Genomic DNA, 6,000 nt, shown 5'->3' with positions numbered 1-6,000 from the left:
GCAGCTTTCCCACCAGCCTGTATCTCTGCGGGAGGAGATAGTCCAGGTGCTTGTCCTTGACGGTGTCTGTCTCTATGGAGGATAGTGGATTCTGGAGCCAGGAAGCCAGAGAGTAAGCGGGGAATGAGTGCTTTGGTTTTAACCTCATATATGCTGGGTTTAATGTGGGGAAATTGATATCAGGGTCGGTATCAACTCCCCCCTCTTTTATGTCCATCCTTCAATCTTGAGGGATTTGGGGTGATGACCGATCTAGCTACTTCCTGCTGAAATGGGGTGTAGGTTGTTTCACCTCATTGAACCAGTCTTTAAATAAGGCAGTGATGCTGGTGGGCTCCTTAAGTTAGGCCTGTATCATATAAGTAAGTAACCAGTTATTTAATAAGAAGTTTTTCTAAAGAAACAAAAAGAGAAAAACAAGGTTAATGGTTGGAGCAAATTATAAACCAGCTTTTGAGCCCAGGGGGCAGCCAATCAAGACTCCTAGAAGTCAGGGTCAAAGCATCTTTTGCAGTTTGAAATGTCTCTGATGGTGTCATTGGGCACTCAGGTAGCTTTTTGAGTGGCTTACACAGCAGTAGACATGAATCTCTCTTAAGTTTATATTAGGTCCTCCAGCTTCAGTTTGTAAGGCTTTAGGAAAAAGGGCAGATTTAGTTTTCAATGACTCCAAATGAAAATAATGGGGAAAAAACCTGAAAATGTTAGTTTGGACGTTTTTAGCCAGATATTTCAAGAGATGAAGAATTCAAGATCCAGTCCAGTTAACAGAAGTAAAACAAAAATTTCAAAGACAGTGGAAAAAACTAAGATCCAATATTTATAAACATGCATTATAGTTTCTATTGAAACATAATTTTCCTCCCTAAAATCACCCTCAATTTTACTAGACATAGCCAAATTAAGACTAACTGATTTGAACAATGTTTAGTTTTAATAAATTTGGCATAATTATTTACATAAGTACAGCAAGAATAGTAATTGATCACACAGGCTCTTTTAAATCTGCTTTGCTGGAATCTTATAACGAATCTCAGGTTGATCTTTAAAGGCCTCTCAAGGAAAGCCAAGCAAAGGACCTGTTATCAGATTCTGCCTGCAGTACCTGCAGATTTGGGCGAATCCCTCTCTTCATGAGGTTCCCCAAAATATTGAGGTTCCTTGTACCTGCCAAAAGGAGCAACATTCTTTGCTCAACCTTACCAGGTTACAGAACCCATAAGCACAGTACCAGGCCAATATTTTCAAGTGGCTTTATTCCAGAATGTCAACCTTCATTCCTCAAAACCTGTCTTGTTATATTTAAGCCTGTATGTTTTTTCAAATATGATGTTCCAGTCAAAGCCTTGGTAATATAAATAGTGTTTCCAATTGTGTCCTGTTAAAAGAAGAACAGATTCTTATTGTACTTATGCAAACAACTATATTGCCATAAGAATAAGAATACTTACTCATCAGGGGTTTTTACGTTTTGGAGGGCTCAGATAGGGAGGAAAAGACAAATGTTTCAATTTTGTTTATGAATTCCTGTAAGTCATAGTTCTTTAAGAGAATAGAGAAAAAGGTTTTCTTAACTCTGAAAAAAAGCAAAACATCAAAAATCAGCAATATCTCAATCAAAAAGTCATAAAAATTATAATCATCCCTATCAGTTTATTCTGTCCTGTGTAATTGATTCTTGATCTTAATCTTCTGTCAGCAGTTTATGAGCTCATCAGTTTCTCTGTTGGAGTTCTGTAATTTTTACTCAGTTTGTTTTTACAATCTGAATGTTTATTAGAAACCTGTATTCTAGAGTGTCAGAGTCCTTTCCATGAATTTCTCTGCAGATGAAACATATTTGCAGAAACATCAAAGTAAAACAGCCACTATTTATAAATAACAAAACATTCAAAAATGGTAATTGACAAAGGCATTTGACCATGTCTGTGATATGTAACATTTTGAGATAATAACCAGCATTATAGCCGACAATCAGAACAGATCAGATCATTTTGAAAATACTTATATCAATAACACTAATTTACATAATACCATTTAAGAAAGTTTATCATTACTTATTTGACAACGCTTCCCATGTAATTTAACATACAAAATAAGCCTTATTAGTTTAGCATTTTTTTTTTTATAGGAAGAGAGCAAATTTCTCCGAGAAGTCTCAGGGGCCCTCTGAAAATCCCCAGAGAAACTTTCCCTCGTCTTCCAGGTCAAAAGAAAGCTTTTATTCAAGACTTCAATATTTGTGTGTGTGGGGAAGCTTGTCAAAAATATTAAAAGCTTTAAAATATTTGTTTAGATAGGAAACAAAGCTCACTGCGAGACCATGCTCAGGTATCTATTCAAAGTGACAACAGAAACAGTCAAGGGGAAACAAGGTTAAAATAGTCAAAAAAAGCCTTTTTATAATCTTTTTATCAAGAGCAGATTAAAAATGTAGGAAAATTAACCTTTTAAGAAAAAGGAAACCAAGTTTTAATTTTGTACCACTTTACCTTTGACATATAAGTTTATTTACTTAATTGGATTTACTTTAATCCTGGGCAACTTGACCATACATAAATCTCTTTAGGGCTTTACTTTTACAAACCTTTGGTTACTTTTTTTACCTTCAGAATTTGTCCCAGCACTTTAGGACAAATTTATCTTTCTCAACTCAAGAAACGAAAGTATTTCCATTCTTTATATCTTTTTATTGAAAGCATATATTTTACTCTCTTTGTATACAGACCTTTTAGAAATATATGTTTTCTCATAGAAACTTTCTCAGCATACATATAAGATGTTTATTAATAAACCTAAGCACTTTTCAGTCTCTTTGATATAAGAAACCAAAGGCAGACAAATATATGCTTAGTAGTTAACCTTTAATATTTTATCTTATGTGGAAATGACCTAGATACCCAATAAACTATTATTTAATTTAATTTAGTAAAGCTATAAAATTTGCTTCCAAAAAGATTTTGGAAGCTGTTTTTAAGTATGCAGCCTATAAGACATAATTATTGTACTTAAAACTCCTACCCAGTTTTAATAATTACTCTTCAAAACTTCATGTGACATTACAGCACTTAACTATCATCCTCAGTTGTTTTAAGTACATATATCATAATATAATTATTATACATATAATTACATATATAATGATTGTTAAAAAGTTTTTCCAAAAACTTTTATTTTTTTACATTTATTTAATTTACCTGTTCTTAACGATTATATTTAGATCGTCTAGAAAAACTCCATGAGACATTAAACAAAATTAGCTATTATACTGAGTTATGAGTTTTATTGATAAATTTTGTAACAGAGATGACATGAGCTCATTTGACCAGTAAACCCAGGCTGTATGTCTGCATTATAGCCAATGCTGATAACTTTGAAGACATGTTCAGTTTAAATGAAACCAGCAAACAAACAGGCTTTCATTCATCAAAGATCATTTTATATCATGTTAAATAACTTTGTCTCAGAAGTTTTTGCATATTCGTTAAAGACTGCATTCCATTATGAGAGATTTTGAATGCTCTTCTGAAACACGTTTTCAGAATGGCCATTACAATTCCAAATTATCTCAAAAGTTTACTTATTTTTTCTCGTTCAATTTTAGATCAGGAATTTTGGGGGAGTTGAAGTGAAGCTCAGCTTGCTGGGAAGCTCAGCAAGAGAGTAGAAAAAAGCAGCAGATTTGGGTTTGGCTGCTGGCATGTTTAATTATTTAATTATTTTCTCTTAAAGAGGCAGTAAAGTATTTCTAATTTTATTTAGAAGCCTCAAAAGATTAAAACAGGCTCCCCATTGTTGCAGCTGGCTTTTCCAATTGCATACATCAGTTTGGGTGAACTGAAATTGGCCTGTTTAAGTATATCAATTTTTACAAAACTTTATCTTAGTTTTACTAACCCTTATACTTTTAATTATAACTTACATTAGAATTCTATTAACAAGTTTTGGTATTACAATATTGTTCAGGGGAAGCATTCCCAGTTAGACATAACATTTATTCCCAAAGAAAACATCCAGGCAAAGTTGACATAACCTCTTCATATAATATTAGCTTAAATACTTTAATCTTTATAATCTTATTAATCTTAGTAGGCTAACTGTTGCCCCAAACAACCGTTGGTCAGGTGTCTCACTCTGACTTTTGCCTCCTGACCTTTTAAATGTTTCCAACTGGGGTAAATAGAACAGATTTGTCTGATGTCCTTTAATATTGGGGAGCCAATAGCCCATCCAACCTTAGGCAGTATTTTATTATAACCTTTGTTTTAACTTCATTTATATCTGTTCCATTTATCCCATTGGGATGAGTCCTGTGACTCTTCCTTTCTGATTTTTCTTTGTTAACTTAACATTTTCATTAGCATCTGTAAGACTATGAGAAGCTGAGACCCCAAGTTTGATTAAGTTCTTAAGACTAGTCATTATAATTTCTTCTTAATTTGGTATTTACATAGGTACCGATAAAACAGTTGCTTATCATAAGAACTCTCTAAAAAGTTTCCCAACTTGAGGATCCATCATTTGGCCATTTTTTTCTCCCCAGAGTCTAAAGAATATTGTGGCCACGTGGTGTTACAAAAGAAAATCATCCCTCTTTAGACATTGCCTTATGGCTATAGGTCGACCATCAGCCAAAGTTTTTCCCAATGGGCTCTTAGGTGGAATAAATGAGCATCTCCCATGTTAACACTTTTGAAAGGACAGACAGACAGACAGATAACAACAAATACCAAACAAGCGCACATTCCCAAAAACCCTTGGCCACAAACGGAAGCCAAAACAAAGACCAAAACTAGAAACCAAAGTGCTTCCAGTCCCAGCTTAGTCCGTGTCCTACACTCGGGGGCGCCCAACAAATGAACATCTGCTATGCAGATCTTCCCAAATGAGCAAGGACAAGGGACCTTGGTTGTGCACACCCAGGGGACTTACCAAAATTTGGCCGGGGCGTCGCGGCGACTTCAAAACAAACAGAGCCCAGAGGGCTGCCAAGGTACCCATTATTTCCGGCCGGTCCTGTTGGAAAAGGTTAACACAAAGACAAAGATAAAAACTACCAGCTACTTACAAGAGACGTCTTCCTAAGTCCTAAACCCAGTTTCTTCCACCACCAGAGCAAAAGCGCCGTGGGCCAACGATATCTGGTTAGCAGCCAGTCGCTTGGGACTGTCCCTGAGACAAGGGGCTCAGGCAGCTGCAGGACAGCTTCCAAGAGAAGCCTTTAGCCAGAGGCCGGTGTGCCACAGGCGAGACGTCCACCTGGGACATTGTCCCATCTGGGTCGCCAAATTGTTACCGAACCTGAAGTGAGTTCACTCACCCGTTGCGCAGCAAGCTAATCTCTGACACCGGGGGTGGTGGAAGAAAGTAGGAATTCTATTTTTGCACAGCGCTGAGCAAGAAGAGAGGGAAGCTAACGCTGAAATCCCAAACTCCCCGAAAAGCTAAAAGGAAGGGTTTTTATTTGGGGCTTTAGGTAGGGGAGGGGGAGCATATGGCCTTGCTGGTCGGAGCTTTCCCACCAGCCTGTCTTTGGCCTTGAGACACTTGCAGAGAGGAGGGAGCCCGTGACCTTGCTGGTCAGCAGCTTTCCCACCAGCCTGTATCTCTTTGTGGGGAGGAGATAATCCAGGTGCTTGTCCTTGACGGTGTCTGTCTCCATGGAGGATAATGGATTCTGGAACCCGGAAGCCAGAGAGTAAGCGAGGAATGAGTGCTTTGGTTTTAACCTCATATATGCTGGGTTTAATGTGGGGAAAGTGATATCAGGGTCGGTATCAAATCCACATGGAGGCGCTGCACGTGGATCGTCTTTAATAGACCATTCCTCTACTCCAAAGCTACGTGGGCGAAAGGAGGGTTTTATTATTTTCTAAATTTATAGGTATTTCCTAGTTGTCTACAAAAGTTACTTGTGCAATAAAAAATTAAAAGTCAAAAAATAGAGCTATGGCCATAAAGAAGCCCCTGGCAGTGTGGCCCAAGGCCCCCGGGGAAGGG

This window comes from Equus caballus, chromosome 2 (assembly GCF_041296265.1).
Source record: "Equus caballus isolate H_3958 breed thoroughbred chromosome 2, TB-T2T, whole genome shotgun sequence".
In the NCBI taxonomy this organism is placed as follows: Eukaryota; Metazoa; Chordata; class Mammalia; order Perissodactyla; family Equidae; genus Equus; species Equus caballus.
This window is presented reverse-complemented; position numbering follows the sequence as displayed.